At 28.8% G+C, this 17,888-nt stretch overlaps 1 protein-coding gene across 2 annotated transcripts in view; it reads left to right on the forward strand.

Moving 5' to 3' along the window:
• LOC113378619 (serine/threonine-protein phosphatase 4 regulatory subunit 1-like) overlaps positions 1 to 17,888 on the forward strand; it is a 126,192-nt gene that overhangs the window by 6,131 nt on the left and 102,173 nt on the right. The window lies entirely within an intron of this gene.

A 17,888-nucleotide genomic window follows, 5' to 3' on the forward strand; every position in this document is an offset into this window, starting at 1 on the left:
TTACTCAATATTTTTAAAATTATTAAGCACAAAAATTATCTTCTAGAAAAATTCAGTTACGTTTCTATGATTTTACAAGTTTAGTTTTTGGACTTTTCTAGTCAACCTTCTATTTTCGTAGACGTATTTGCACATATTTTCTCTGACAATATTATTTTATCCAAAGTAATTATTTTACCAATTTTTTTTTTTTTTTTTACTTCTGAATCTCCATCGCCTTCGATGCATGTGTGTGTGTTATTTATAAGTCAGACGTCTAGCGACCTAGACAGATTTATAAATATATTTCCTGTATCGCCACCAAATTAAACTCGATCACATTCTAATAATACGACTTTACGATCTTTGATATACATATACGTTAATGGAAACTTTAATTGTGTTAAAAATTATTAAATATAGACTTTGTTACATTGAGAATAAAGATGATTCTCTTTGAACATATAAATTTATGTAGGGCATTGTGCGTCGGTTAGGAGAACTTCATCGGTTTGGAATTTTATAGTCTTAGCATTTTAGATCTTCGAATTCGCTCTCATACATTTTATATATTCAAATTTAACCATGAATGGGCCGAATTTTTGTTTTACATCCAAAATAACTAGGGAAACAAAAATTATAAGCTTATATATGTAAATGAAAAACAATTTTATTTAAAAAAATTTTTGGTATTAATGAATTATGTGCCTTTCAAGTCTCACAATTTTCGAACTTCTGTGTATGAAAGTTATTTCAGGTTGAAAAGTCTAGCAATGGTTACAAATATTGATATTGGTTATCTTGACAACGTTACAGAATTAAGATTTGTGGGTTATCTCACGAGAAAAAACATAATTATTTGGTAATTTATCGAAAAATTGGAAATGTGATTTGAAAGTTACGCGGCCTTTAGAAATTTATATATGTATATATATATTGGAGTGGTCCTTAATATGGACATTTTCGAATTTCCTTACTCCCAGCGGCTCAAATGCTTCCAAATTGATAAAAAAAAATTCTCTTAAAGTTTCAGCTACTAATATTAACGTTTAGATAGTACGCAATTCAATCAAAGCTTCATGTCGAAATAGCATGTAAAGAATTTTGAAAATTAAAAAAAAATATGTATAACTTAGCGACAAATGAATTAAAAGTGGAAATTCGTGTCATTTTTTATTGAAAATTCGACGCTCTACAAAACAGGTTTTTTATAATTTGTCTTGCAGAGCGTCGAATTTTGAATAAAACTCATTCATTTGTTTGCTAAGTTATATTTAAAAAAACACATTTTTAAAATTTTTGAATTTTTTTCCATGATATTTCTTAACTACTTAGCTTTTACAAAACAACCCAACGGTTGGCTTATCTATATTTGATATTATTAGAATTTACCCAATACTGATGAATTTGATGTAGAAATGCCGGGGCTACTTCATATTTCATTTCCATCTGCGTATTCTATTAATTTACGAATTTTGCAATATTATCGTGCTTGCAACATTAATTTTCTTATTTTTCGTTAGTTTTGAAATATTGATACACACGGTACACATAAAAAGTTTTATGTGTGCATCATTTTTATTTGCATTTCTTTGTCATTCATTATTGATGTTTATCAATATTTTTTAAATCAATTTGTACGTATAAAAATATTAGAACCGAATACTAATATTTTTCAAAATTTGATATTAGTTGCCGATAAAAATTGATGAAAACTGATGTATTTTATTTACTTGTTAACTAATTTTTATAAGGTCAATTAGATTTTGTTTAATATTTATACTTAAGTAATTATTGCTGGTTATTTCGAGTAGTTATCGTCGTTATGCCAATGCATACATTTTCCTCATATTTATTCTGAAAATTCTATTTCATTATTATTTATGTAAGTCAATTAGATTTTTTCAATAATTTTATTTCCTGAGTTGTTATCGGATATTTCCCTCATATTAATAATTGATATTTATTTATTTATTTCTCTCATATTAATTAATTTTTATTAAGTCGATTAGATCTTTTAAAATATATGTATTCACTGAATTGTCACCAGTTTTTTTATTGGTTCTCCTTATGCTAAAGTTTATATTTTTCTTTATTTACTTGCTTCCTAATTTTTAAGTAAGCCAGTTATTTTTTTTTAAATAAATATATTCCCGAATTGTTACAAGATTTTTCGAGCAGTTGCCGGTGCACCAAAGTTTAGATTTCTCTCATATTCTGAGAGTTCCATTTACTTATTAACTAGTTATTATGTAGATTAATTAGAATTTTTTAATATTTGTATTTGAGAAGTGGTTGAGGAGAATTGTCTTTTATTACTATATCGAGTAGATTTCGTTTAATATTTGTATTTGTGAAGTCGTTACCAGATTTTTCGGATGGTCAGCATATAAAGTACATTTGTTTTCTCATAAATGTCCTTTGACATTCATATAACATATAACAAGTTTTATCATATATTTTTTAATTTTTTTAATGCATTAAGCTAAAAATAGTGTGAATTTATCTAATATTTGTATTTGAGAAGTGGTTATCAGATATTTACATAAAAATGGTAGTTATCGGAGAATTTTCTTATTATATCAATTACATTTCGTTTAATATTTGTATTTAGGAAGTCGTTACCAGATTTATCGAATGGTCAGCATATAAAGTACCTCTTTTAAATTTTTCTCACACTAATTCTGAGAATTCAATAACGTGGTAATAATCCTCATTTCTTTTCCACATCGGAGCACCCAGGCCAACATAACCCGTCATTCGGGTCGCGCCTTAGATTGTTTGATCCACCTCGATTCACCATCAGTTATTTTGTACCTCCAATATGAGAGATGTCTCTGTTGTCAGACACCAGCTAAATCAGTTGGATTACTTCCATTTGGATTTATTTTCAATCCAATCCTCATTTGTGGTCGTATTTCCTTTATCCCAGGGCCTATGATCGGGCAACCCTGCTCTCCATCCGACATATATATTGAGGCAATTATCTCCCCTAATACGTTTCTATCGGGCAACACGTTATTTTTATTTCACGAAATTATTTTTGTAAAAACGCTCTCGCCGGTACGATATGTACGAGAAAGCCATCTGCTCATCAATGCTACAAAATGGAGCGAACCAAAACGAACGCGAGAGCGTCCCAGGACAGGGGAGGATTTTCAAATTTAATTTTTGATATAATTTAAATTTAGGATTCGGCCGAAATTTACATGATTGATTTACTGTAATCAGCACCTCCAATCCTGTATTGTCCATGACTTGATTTATTGTAATCAGCACCTCCAATACTGTACTGCTTCATTGATAAATTTTGCAATTGTTTTATATTTTTTTTGTAAAATAGATGAGGAGATAAATTATATGTTGACTGTGCTAAATCTGATTCGTTAATTCTTTTAAATCTTCTGGGGATGTGTGTGGAAAGCAAGTTTTTCACATTGATTCTGATGGTTTTCTGAGTCTTTGCCTTGTACTTGGATGTAAGTCTTCTGATTTCTGTACTTTACTGTAATCAGCACCTCCAATACTGTACAGTTTATTGATAAATTTTGGAAGTGGTACTTGTCTTTTCTGTATTTTGATGTTTTCATTTTTTTTTTGCTTGGGCAGATTGCTCACTTTAGTTGGTATAATTATGTCATGTCACATCCTTTTAGTAATATATTAAGTAGTATCTTTAGGACGACTAAGGTTCATATGGAATCTTATTGGTATAGGCTCTGTCTAGAAAGACGTTCAGTAATTTTGTTGACTAATGTCAAGATATTTTAAAATGTTACCCAGTAGACGTGATTTAAATATTTGAAAAATTGATGAGAAGGAGATACATAAAAAATAATGAAACATGTTAATAAACCTAAATTTTATGTTTACTATGCTAATGCTAAATCTCATGGGTTAATTCTTTTAAATGTTCTGGAAATGACTATCTTGACTGTGTGTGGAAAGCAAGTTTTTCACGTTGATTCGGATGGTTTTCGAGTCTTGATTTGTACTTGGATGTAGGTCTTCTGGCTTCTTCTGATACTGTATATAGATTGGATTCTTGATGGATTATCCATTCTGAAACATCTAGTAGGGCTTCTAGTATTTTTTAAGAATTTTATTTTGTGACTTTGTTCATTTGTTGTTATTTCTTCAAACAAGATTCAGTGTATAGAGTTTAAATGTAGAGCATATAATATATATCGATTTGTTCCAATTTATCAAGTTATTTTCAATTCAAGAGACAATCGTGGAAGTGTGATTTTTCTTATTAATTAATTTGGTTAAATTCTTAATCGTTAAATAAGTATTGAAAACATTAAACCTAATCGTTCTTATTACACGTTTATTAAATGATGTTTTGCTTGAATGCAGTTGTAAAAAATGCAAAGAAGAAAAGAATATTTCATATGAACAAGATTTTTCTTAAAAAAAAAATTGGCTTGACATACGACTGTGAAAAAGTTTGAAACAAAACACAAAACAAATTTTTTAATTTATTTTGTTATAGAATTATAAAAGATTTTGATCAAAATCACTATTGCATATTAGTATATGGTTGTTGATATTTTTGTACTCGTTAGTGGGTATGTGAATTAGTTTTTTTTAATAAAATTGATATCTAAGATCTTGAAAATACTGTGAGCAAAAAATCGTAAAAGTTATATAATATAATCTCTAATCACATTAGAAAAATTTTGTATACCTACTTTTGTTTAAAATTGAAGCAATACTAGTAGTCGTTTATTTATTATATTTTCTCAATCAAATTTGCTAGATGTCAACCAAGGACAGTTGTAAATTATATGATAAAATAAAAAATAATCTCAGATATTGCATAAAATCTCTAGATAAATGCACAAAATGCATTGCTGCACCTTAACAAAATATTTGGCAATAGGGTTGTTGCTTTTTTTAATTCTTGTATAGTATCTTCTTCTATATCTTCTTCTATATCTTCTGTATCTTCTTCTATATTCTATATCTTGTATAGTATCTGTATAGTATTTTTTAATTCTTGTATAGTATCTTCAGTTTACAGAAAATCTCTCTTGACTCTTGTTTTTGCTATAAATCAATTTGGATATAAAAGTAGTTATCTGTGATTTATCATCTTGATTGAATTTTAGGATATTGCTTTTTTAAGAAAGCTTCTTTATCTTTTTTCTTGCGATTCAATGACTAGAAAGTGCGACGAAAATTTACCTTTGTGGATACATTCGTTATCTCATATGTCCTTTAAATTTCAAGTTTTATTAAATTTTATTTAATATTAAATTTTTTCATTTTTTATGTATTTTTTCTACTAATCATGCTTAATAAATTAAGCTAAAAATAATGTTATGCATTATTTCCTAACTAAAGTTTCGAATAAACTTTTGATTTTTCAAAAAATATTTTTTACTGGAATTGAATTTATAAAGCCACTACGAAAAAGTTTTTATGAAATATTTTTCTTGTAAAGTTCTCATTCACTAACATAAAACGTGATATATTTTACCATTGGACAAGTGATTATTTCTAAATTTGTGAAAAAAAAATATCGCAAGCTATCACCATTATTTTTCACAATTGTGAAGAGAGGGTAAATTTCTGTAATTTGCTACTACTGTATCAGTATCCACCGCTCTATAAATAAATTCAGTATTGTTACACGTGATGCGGGTAATTTATCAAATTGCCAAATTGCGAAATACAAAACAGCATTAGAGTATAGACCCCTTAAATAAATCATAGATTGTTCTCGAAAAAAATCACACACTTCTGTGACGCAACAGAAAACCCCAGGTGTCGCACGGAATCGGCCTGAAAGGTAAAATTTTACCTGGAATTGCATATACCTGGAACACGAATATATACCTATAGGCTATGGGTATAGGTAGTTTTTGGTCGGACGGTCGGTATTTTTAATTTGGGAATAAGCATAAAATTTTAAAATTATCAGTGTTTTCTTTGGTAGGGATTCTAGGGGTGACGCCGCATCATGAATTCTAATTTATGTTCTCACGCCTAAATTGGATTCTAGTTTGGTAAAAGATTTATTCTAATTATGACGGCGAAAAATGCGTGGAAAATATTTAAATCACTTTTTTTAAGTTGAAGTTTAAATAAATAGATCGACAAAAACTGGGTGTTATTTGTATTAAATATCTTCTGGAGGCATCTTCGTAATTAGGGTATTTTATTCTGCATGTTTGGGATCAGCAGCCGAACAGTCAGTTGATAGTTTTTAGATAAAATTATGTATACTCATTCTGGCGAATTAAGTTTTGAAGTATCACACGTTATCTTCTTGAACAAGGTTAGAAAAAGGGAGGAACTCGCGATCAACATAAGAAAATAAGTACTGATACAATTTGTTTTACAAAAGATGAAGATAAGCATTTCCAATTGTTCAAGGCTATTTGTCAAAAAATTGAAGTAGGAACCATAGAAGCTGACAAAGTTCCATATCAAATTAAGGCTTATTAGACATTGGTAGCTATTACGACGACCAGTGCCTGAGATATGATTTACTACTGCACAAATTATGTGCACAAGTATGTAATGCAATCTATAGGAATATATTTTTATTTTTACAAGGTTAATATGATGAAAGTTTGCGGACAACAAATCTCTTTATTAGTAAATTTTAATGAGAACCAAGTTCAATCCTCATTCTGAGAACATACAGTGCATACTTGCTAAGCTTGATAGAAGAATTCTCTGCCTCATATTTGCTTCCAAATTCCAAATATTGATGCTGTAAATGTTTCTCATTACAACGAGATTTTGATTTTCCATCAGATGCCAATATTCCAGAAATAGTACGGAAAGATTTAATTCCATAATCGAATTCCTGGTGTTGTGTATGGAGGACGGCTTATTGATTTTAGTTAATGGTGATGAAAGTCATACCAGGTGGTGAATCTGATAAATGGATATCCATCCAACAAAGGATTTGCACTGATAGCGTTGATTAGAATAAGAAGAGAACTCTTGCATTTCTTATATATAATAAAGAATTGATGGTACTAATCGTAAGATCGAATTGGGTACAAGTTGGAAAGACTATTATAAGGAAAATAGAGTTTTTGTAATCAATTGACTGAAGAATTAGTTGGTCGTAATGTTGTAGATATATAGCAAAAATCCGTATATTTCGCCTATGGTCATAATTTCTGTTTAGTGGAAAATTGGTAAAAAAAAACTAATTCAGACTATTTTAATTGTTCTTTTGATATTGAACTTTTTTTTATTTTAACAGCGATCAGAACTTATGGGTTCTATGAGGTGTTGTGATGAATTTCTCACAAACTACGTTTGTTTTATTATAGATGGCAACCCAAACAGTTGTCTCATCTCTATGTGCTGAATTTTTATTATTGCAATCATTGTAATAGTGATGACTTATTGAACATTGAGGAGAAACTTGAGGATGTTATATAGCAATACTTTATGTAATAAAAACATATTTATATAAATCACAATTTAACTAAAAGCACAATATTTTTTATTAGAGAATTTGTTCTCGAACTTGTATTTCAATTTATAACTGGTTCAAATTATATTGATAAAAATATTAATGGTAAGGATTACAATTTTTAACGGCTTATGTGCCAAGTTAGTCACCAGTGACTGACACCTACCTTTCTGTTTCGTATCAGGTGACTGACAGTATAAAATAAAGTAAAATTGAACATTTCTATCGAAACACACATATAAATGATTTTTCCTCGCAAGTGTTACAAAATTTTATAACCTTTTCTTTGGTCAAACTTCTTACAATTTTAGTTACATGAGATTGGCGGTATTTTTGCACTACTGAAACTCACAATGGTTGTTCCTTGCAGGGGTCACAAAATTTTATAACCTGTTCCTTGGTCAAAATTTCTTGTTATTTTTCCGAATTTACGTGCAATTTGCGGTATTTTTGCACTACTGAAATTTGGTCTGTACCGGAACTCTATAAAACCTTGTGGCACTCAACGTGTTAACCAGATTCTACACATGCGAAACTAATTGTGCAGGTTTTTGTACTATATTCTTTTATTAATGTGGTTTTAAATACAATTTAAAAACATATTGTTTGCCTAGCAAAGGGATGCGATATCATTGCGTTTATTTATGACTTTTGTCATTCTGTTTGAATGAAACAACATTCAGCAAAACGTCTTTCTAATAAATTTTTTTCAAAATGGAAAATAAGTGAGTTCGAAAAATCTATTGTGTTTCAATGGTTTTAAATTGTTTTCGAAATTGAAATTATAATTTTTTGCATATCTTCGTTTCAGGGGTTTCTGAACATGTTGGCATACGTTAAAAAAATGGATGTTTGTGTGTTTTGTGAGTCTGTATTTTTTGTCTACGTTTTCGGACGCACGAATCGAGCAATTTTAATGGTTCAAAAAGCATTCGACTGCTATTGATAGGGAGATGTGCTGATTAGTTTTTGGCAAAGGCAGGTTCAGCCGTTTCGGAGATACAGAGCAAAGAGAGCAGAAAATAAAAATCAAGTTTTTGAGAGAATGGAGCATCCGATTTTAAAAAACCAAAAAATATTCAATTCGTAATGACGGGGGAAAGTGGTGATTAGTTTTTGGTAAAGGCAGGTCTAGTCTTTATGGAGATACGGAGCTAAATGTGCAAAAAATGGTAGTTTTTGGGAGAAGAATCCGATTTGAATGATTCAAAAAACTTTTTGCTTGTATTGACGAAACAGTTGCTTTTGTTTGAAAAAAAAATCCAAAAAAAAAATTTTGTTTATATATCGAAAATAGTTGGGATTTTAACTTTAATTGTGGGTAAAGTTCTAAAGCTCTAAAGACTTATGAAAGCTACAGTTATTTGAAAACATTTAATATTCCTCGAACATTTCGTTACGGTGCGGAAAGTTCCAGCAATTTCCCTTAAGGCACGATGCCATACACCCCTAGTTTATATCATAAATTTATGATAATCATATTCTAATTATTTTAAAATTGCTATAGTGGTTCCTCATACAAATTTAAATTTGTGTATTTCTACATTTCGTCCCTGCTTCGGCAGATGTCTTCAGTAGCACGCGCCCTCAACACATATAACGTGTATGTACCTGTGCATGTACACGTACATACATATTTATAATCATATGTATATATATATATATATGTATATATATATATATATATATATATATATATATATATATATATATATATATATCATGTGTACATATACGTGTTGGTAACTTTCTCCCCTAAATGCAATTCGTACACCTGGTCCGAAAGTAAAATTAAAACTAAGTCATATGTCAGCCCGTTTTGTTTGCATGTGCGAACTCTCCTGCCTCTGAATCGTTCAACCTACATTTATATTTGTATGCAATGTGAATGCATTTTGTTTGATTGAAATTATTGCAGTTAAACGATCAATATAGTTTCAATTTATTTGAATAATAAGGTCGGCATGCTTTTGATACTAAACTGAAATGTGAATTGTTACGATAGATTCTGATGTAAATGCGGCTGTAATATAGCATTTGATGCTGATTTTTTTTAATATTTTATATATTTAGACTTGTTTTTAGACACCAGTCATTGGGGTTTAGTTTTTTGAGAAATGTTATTGAAATATTTTGGGAGATTGTCCCCAAAGGGGAACTGTTAGTTGTATCTTCTCGATTTTATGTCGATATGGGTTTATCATATTTTCAAAACGTGTACAAATTAATTAAATTTGACAATTTGTCCTTAATATGGACATTTTCGAATTTCCTTGCTCCCAAGGGCTTAAAAGGTTCCAAATTGATAAAAAAATATTTTCTGAGAGTTCTAGCTCTTAATATTGTCTTTTAGATAGTGCGCAATTCAAAGTTTTGTATGGAAATAGCATGAAAAATTTTTCAAAAATTTTAAAAATGTTTTTTAGTCATAACTTAGCGAACAAATGAATGGGTTTTATTCAAAATTCGAAGCTCTACAAAACAAATTATAAAAAACCTGTTTTGCAGCGCGTTGAATTTTCAATAAAAAATGACAAATTTTCACTTATAACTCATTTGTCGCTAAGTTATACCTAAAAAAAACTTTTTTTTTACTTTCAAATTTTTTCTATGCTAAAAATAATTGTCCATTTTATTTTCAATATACATGGAAAAAATTGTAATATTTGTTGAACTTTGGGTTTTTTTTTTTAAAAAAATTAACTATATTGTTACTACTTTTCTGAAACATTAATATATAAGAAAAACGAAATTTTGCGTTTTCATAATATGCTATAATTATGCTATAAATAAATTACTCAAGTATACATAAAAGCCCAATTTTTTATTTGACCTATATATCGGATGTAATAATAGACCCTTATTCACTTATCATATTTTGGAGCCAATTTTCAGATAAAACAGAAATTTGGTGGCAACCCTATGAATAATTTGTAAAAATTATGAACTATTAGTAAAAACTGTCAAAAAGCTATGTATTTGTTGTAAAAGCAATGTATTTTTTATTTGACCTGTGTATCAGGTGTAATAATAGACCTTATTCACTTATTATACTTTGTAGCCAATTTTTCGATAAAACAGAAATTTTATAGCAACCCTATGAATAGTTAGTAAAAACTATGAAACACCTGATTGTAAAGCCAATACATTGCTTTTTGATGGTTTTTACTATCAATTTGTATGAAGATAGGGCCATAATATAACCTTGTTTGTGGCAACAGTGACACAATTATTTTACGAATTTTAACAAAAGCAATTTTTTTTCAAAATTTTCAAATAAATTTGAAATTGTAAACCAACAATTTTGTAGGACTAAAGTTCTAAAAGATAGAAAAAATGTCTTTACCAACTAATAAGATTTATAAAACAATTTAAGTATTTCATTTTTCAAACATATTTTGTAAGTAAGACCAGCTTTTATTCTGTAGCATCTTAATGCCAAACACATGTCTACAACCAAGAAAACTTTAATAGAGAAACTGGAGGTTCTAAACTTTAATACGTTAAGAATAATCTACAGAAACTTCTTTTTGAAAACAATATCTTTTCTAGTGCGTCTAGCCAAGTAGAAAACTCCTTATAAATTTAATTGGGCTAGTTGCTCCAGTTTCCAAGTTACGTTTTTATTTTGTGTTTTTCCCCGAAACCGCAAAGTTACTCTAATTAAATTTATAGGGCTAATTCTACTCGGCGAGACGTAAAGAAATTGTTCCTACCTGTTCTAGTTCCTCCTTATTAATTTTATAGTTTACGTAAACAAACTTCCAATGATACGTACCAGTTTTTACAAAAGGGAAAAAGAACAAATAGTTTAATTCTGGGAAGAAAGAAATGTAATATACAAACTCTACGTTTGTCGTGAAACAAAAGTTAACTAGTAAGGGCTGACGCTTAAAAACTTTTTTTTTAATTTTTTGGACAATATCTCTTATTTTTTTTAACTTTCCATAGGGTTAGTTATAATAATCGCAAAAAATCGAAAATGATAATTTTTATATATCTTTGGCATACTTTAGAAAAAATGGCATACTTACATTTGGCATACTTTATAAGACATGGATGTGTGTGTATGTACGGATTTCGGGAACACGGTTCAACCGATTTGAATGATTCAAAATATTTCGTCTCTATGCAGCTAAAGTAGAGCGATTACTTTGGAAAAAAGTTCAAAATTTCCAAAATATTACAAAATTTAAAAAAAACTTTTTTATCAAAAAAAAAGTCAGTTTTCTCAAAAATTTTAAAATTCTCAAAAATCAAATTTTTGGTACGGAAAGTTCCAGCAATTTGCTTTTAGGCACGATGCCATACAGAACTAGTTATAATTGTAATTAAAAACACTGCCTTAAATTTTCGCCTTCCTACCACAAACCACCCCTATTACGTAAGTAGTCATTTTGCTAATCAAATAATTTTTTATTCAGTATTAGTGAATGTTTTGAGATAAATTTTAATTCAGATTTTTTTTATCTAATGGAGAAGCTGAAATTTACTTTAAAAAATAATATTTTTTCAAATGAAAGATCAATCAATAAAAAAAATCATCAGTATTGGAGAAATTGTAATAATAAAATCAGCAAATAGTGGCAACCGTTGGGTTGTCTTCTAAAAAAAAAAAAACACCTTATTCAGTAATTATAGGACTATTTAATAGAAATTCAACAAAAGTCTTCTAAATGTTAATAAAGAAACAACTAGAATTTCCTCTAAGTTTTCTTTATCCAGGTAGCAAAATTGTCTCAATTCTCAAATGTTTCCTTGTTTCTCAGTACTAGTTGTTCAACAAAAATTCACTTCCAAGATTATTTTCCTAACTTTTATATTCAGAGGCTGTTGGTGATTTACAGTTTGAGTAAAATTTCAAGTAAATATTTTATCGGCCACTGATAGGCAAGGGTCTATTATAAGGGCGGATGTGCTAGCCCAATATTATTAAGACCCAAAATCCTGGAAACGCAATGCATACTGTGCGGTAAATCTCGAAAAGATAAACATTCACACGCCATATATTCTTGAGCCCTTTTCACACTGTCAACGGAGAAGGAGTAAATCAAATTATGAGAAAATAAGAAAAAATAATTCTGTTATATTGAAGACGGACGAAAAAGATAATATTTATTGGTTGGTTGATTTATTTATTCATTTATTTAACGTCCATGGCTATAATACAATTGAAATACACCTTGTAGTGAGCAAAATCTAAACTAAAGATATAGAAATAATTTCACAATTATATAAATATATAATTATGTTTATTTCTCAAAAATTTTATTCAATAAATAAAAAATAATTAGTTTTTTTATCGATGTTTTATCATAACGTTTTGAAACTAGATACGTTCCATCATTGTTTATAACTCCAATATTATTAATATTGTGGTTGGGATTATTAACATTTTGTTTAATACTTACTTTTTTGATACATAGATCATGTAGTCTAACCAAGAAGTCTAATATTTAATAATAATAATAATATGTAGTCTGAATAATTTTATGGAAAAATTACAAGTAGCTTTATGAATAAATGCTTTCTATTTGGGTTTCGGGCTTGTACTAAGATTATCCTACATACATATATGTTTATAAAGTGCGTTGTGAAAATGAGAATTTTTATATGGCAAACTTTAGAAAAAAGGGTATACTTACATTTTGGCATACTTTAGATGAAATGGATGTGTGTCTTCGGATCTCGGGAACAACGATCAACCGATTTGAATGATTCAAAATATTTCGTCTCAAAATATTGCTATTGTTCAACATATTGCAGCTAAAGCAGGGGAAAAAAGTTCAAAATTTTCAAAATATTGCAAATTATTAGTGACTTTATGAAAAAATGCTTTATAATTGGGTTTCTGGCTTGTACTATGATTATCCTACATAAATTTGTTTATAAACTGCGTTGTGAATATGAGAATTTGTATGTATCTTTGGCATACTTTAGAAAAAGTGGCATACTTACATTTTCGCATACTTTATATAAAATGAATGAATCTGTGTGTTCGAATCACGGTTCAACCGATTTGAATGATTCATAATATTTCCTCTCAAAATATTGCAGCTAAAGCAGGGCGATAGCTTTGGAAAAAAGTTCAAAATTTCCAAAATATTGCAAATTATTAGTAATTTTATGAAAAAATGCTTTGTAATTGGGTTTTTGGCTTGTACTATGTTTATCCTATATGAATTTGTTTATAAAGTGCGTTGTGAATTCAAAATAGAACTTTTATTAGATATTTATTGTTATTAGTGAAAACTTCTACTATTATTTTATTGTATGAGTTAGCAGAGCAAAAAATCAAAAATTCAGAAAGGAGGATATTATATATTCTTTATAAATTTTAGTATGCGATCTTGACTAGTCAATTGTTTTAGTGTAAAAGGGCAATAGCAGAAATTTTAACGTGAAATAAACTAAGAGACCAATTCTCTGATAAAATAAAAATTTCTTTATATAAATTGGTAGTAAAAACTGTCAGTTGTACGATCAGGCGTTTTACACATAAGACCTAACTTCACGCATGCGTTATCATGACACATCAGAAAGATGCAGTTATGATAACATTGTTGTTGACGTAAGTGCGTTTTCTAGGTTAGGTTTTATGAGTAAAACATCCTGAATACATAGCATTTTAGCAGTTTTTTTTACTATCAAAGGATTGTATACGGTATATTAGTCTTTTATTTTATTGGAGAATTGAGCCCTTAATTTTATGTTCAAGGGATTCAGGAATTATGTAGTAGCTCAAATTTTCTCAAATATATAACGAAATCTTATTATTTATTCAAGATGTATTTTAGATATACCAATTATGGATGTCATTTTTAGATGATCCAATTATAGATGTCATGTTAATACGTGATTACTATTTTTATTTAATTCGGTTACTATTTTTGCCGTCAAGGATTTATTTTCTTCAATATTAGAAACGACTGATGATCTTTTGTACTTCATGTAAGACTATTATGTTATTCGGAAAGTTGGTTCTTTTTTTGGTCATAGGGCCTAATTGTATTTTTTTTTTGCATTTAACTTAGTAGCACTTAAACCGTATAATAATTATATTTTGCAAGCTGATGTAGTAGGGGCTGGTCTTGTTAAGTAGTCTATTTAATTTAATTTAATTAGTCTTATGAATTATCAAGTTTACTCCACCCAATATTTCGGTCAAAGTAATTTTCATATATGAGGAACAGCATGAAGATTTTCATCATATATTACTTTTTTTTAGAAATTACTTATGACCCTTTTTTATTTATTTTTTTGTAAATGCGTTTGTTAGATTTTGCTCGATTATATTTTCTAAATTGACAATACTTCAAACAATTACCAAAATTTTCAGTTCATACTAGCTGAACTATTTAACAAAAATTTTATTAAATTTTTTATTACTATATTTTTGAATACGTATGTACCAGGTATGATGACGATAACGTAGTTACGTTTGAATTATTGGTCAACGTTAAACGTTTGATTCTAATCTCGAAATTATCAATGCTTTAAATAACTATTATAAACAAAAGTTTTATAACTTCGCTAATTGTTAGCCTGATAAAACTCTAATAAAAATTTTATGACTTGCAATTTATATTAGTATATTTTAAACATTCATATTTGATTGTAGTGGTGGTTGTTTTCATATCAGAATTCGATAAGGAATAATTTTGAAATTAGCGGCTAATATTAAAACAATATGTTTGAATTGAAAGTTTTAACATGACTGCTGTAATAAAAATTTAATGACTTATTGATTTAAATTTTATATTTGAAAAATAAATTATACATAAATGAATGATACTCATTTTTGTCAGTATAAAGTTTTTTTCGTTTCTCTATTTTCTTTCAATTATTGTTATTTGTTCAGTTCTACGATATTCAGATAACCAAATTATAATATTTGTTTCTTCTGATTTTTTTTATCCAAAACTCATCAGTTTTTAATCATTCTCATTAGGATCTACTTTTAAATAATTTCAACTTATACTTCACCCAATTGCATATAGGCTAGAGCGTGGCTTAAAGGTCTGCGGGCAAAAAAGTCCACCATCATTTTCTCAAAAACAAGCAAAGTATATTATTATTTAATAATTCGATTTTAAAGTAGAAGGCAAAAGATGTGTAATCAGACGTTATCTTTATTCTTACGACGAAATAAACGGAGATCTATCAATATTCGTACCAAAAGTTTTTTTTTTTCTTGTTAGTAGTTTTTTCGGTTTTGAGCCCTTGTATTTAGTTTATGATACCTGAATATAATTTTTTGGATGTGTTTGCTTCTTGCCTTTTCCTTCTTGACAAATGACTGATGACAAATTTTAGAAAAATAGTAAAGAGAACATATTTCTATAATTAACTGGGAATTTAACTGAACATAGTTCGATAATTGTTTCTTTGATACATGTTATGTGTTGTCATGTTTAGACCACAGCTTACGAGGATCTTTTTTGATCATAACCCCAAAATAGTTTTGTCTAATCTGATATGACCACCATGATGGATAAAGATTACCTCCTTACGGTCAACTAGGTAGCAAAAATAGTAAATATCAATTGAAAATTTGTACTTTATACCCCCAAAAATCGATTTTCAACACCGGTTCCCCGACCACTTGTTTAGACAGTATAATTACTAGAAGTCAAATTACTAAAAGTCAAATTGGAGTTTTCTGCCTCGCCTTACCCTATTTATATTTTCACTAGATTCTGTTAAAAATGTACTGCATTTTCTTTTTTTGATATGTTGCGTAATTAGCAATATAGTTGATTTTTATTTTAAAGATCTTCTTTCTTATGACAATGTCCATTACCCGGCATCGGTGTTTATTTTAGTGTGAAAACACCCCAATTCGTCGGGTCCTTTCGAAATCTCAACTCGCTACTCTGTATCGCAACCGATCCGCCCGCCGATGTATTCAAACGAGAAAACCTTTTTTCGTCTTTTTTATTTTTTTCGTTGTCTTGTGTTATGTTGTATTCTGTTCGGAAGATTTCGTTTTTTTTTTTTAACTTTTCGGACGCATTCCACAGACTTATTTCCTGGAATAAACCTAAACCGAAGCAAAGCGCGTTTACATATCGTCGCCTCTATCGAAACTGATCTGAATCTCAAATAATAATGTATGGAGTGGAGTTTTTCGAGTTTTGCATGTTCTATTGAAAGTTTTTTTTATTGTCGGAGGATGTGTATTGAAAATACTAGACTATTGTTTTTGGAAGTTTGTTCTTTTGAAGACAATTTTGTATGAAAATAAATGTACTACTGGTTCATATTTTTACTCGACTACCGACCTTGCAGTTGTAAATTATACTTGTTTTTTAATTAAATTTCAATTTTAATTTTAATTGCAAGTTTACGGGAATAATCCTTCAGTAAAATAGACCGTAACATAGCGTTGTTATGGCAATTTCTTTCTTCATATAAAATAGTACTAAAAACTGTCAAAATGCTATGTATTTGCAGACAGGCATTTTAGATATAAAACCTAACCTAAAACAACCCCATCCGTTTAAACAGAATTTTATCATAAATGCATCTTTATGATGTGTATTATACCACATAATTAATGTTAATTACCCGTTAATTTAATTTAATCGAATAACTTAAAGTTTTTTTTTTCATTCTAACTTGAAGTTGCTCAATAAATTATACTTGTTTTTTTTTTGTTTTAATTTAGATAAAACATTTCAAAATAATTACTCTTGATTATCATTCAAAATGATTATTTTCATCTTTTCCAACAATTGTGCTCATATTTTATAATTTTTCTCGATGAGGAAATTTCTTAACACCGTGTGCCCAACAGCAAATAACCTCATTGGACCAAAATTTCAGATTGTTCATGAGAAATAAATGAAAAAAAAATCTTTTATAATTTTTGTTTAGATTTGCTGAATTTTGGATGTTCTATATATATTTTATTTTCGTACCCGGACCGTCCAATCACTGTATTGACTTTTGATTTAAATATTCTACCAAAAATTTGCTGATGGTCCATAATGGTATTAGTGCTGATATTAAAAAAAAGTATATATTTTGGGCTCTTCCTAGTGGTTAGACTTATAGACTTTGAATCAGAAGTTACAGATTCGGTACCCTCTTCCGACAGCCTGATGTCAAGCAGTCGTGACATCAGTTATCACTTGAAAATATAGACAGCAAAACGTGTCCAAGTGTAATTATTCTTTATTTACAATTTTTGCATTAAATCTGCCTTAAAAAGTATTACAAAATTTAATGATAAATTCATCACGTAGAGATAGGACAACCGTTTGGGTTCCCGTCTATAAAGCTACGTCATTAAAGAAATTAGCATAAAAGCTCATAGTACTAGTTCTGATTTTAGTAAAAACATACATACAATAGAATTTATATTGATATACGTGAAAACACCCACTCATGACAATTTATTATATACTAGTTGTATCCAATCACGTATTGTCGTCTTCTAATTTGAACAAAAATGCAG

Source organism: Ctenocephalides felis, unplaced genomic scaffold (genome assembly GCF_003426905.1).
Source record: "Ctenocephalides felis isolate EL2017-DRISC unplaced genomic scaffold, ASM342690v1 CF-g0.4_SCAFFOLD_01886, whole genome shotgun sequence".
NCBI lineage: Eukaryota > Metazoa > Arthropoda > Insecta > Siphonaptera > Pulicidae > Ctenocephalides > Ctenocephalides felis.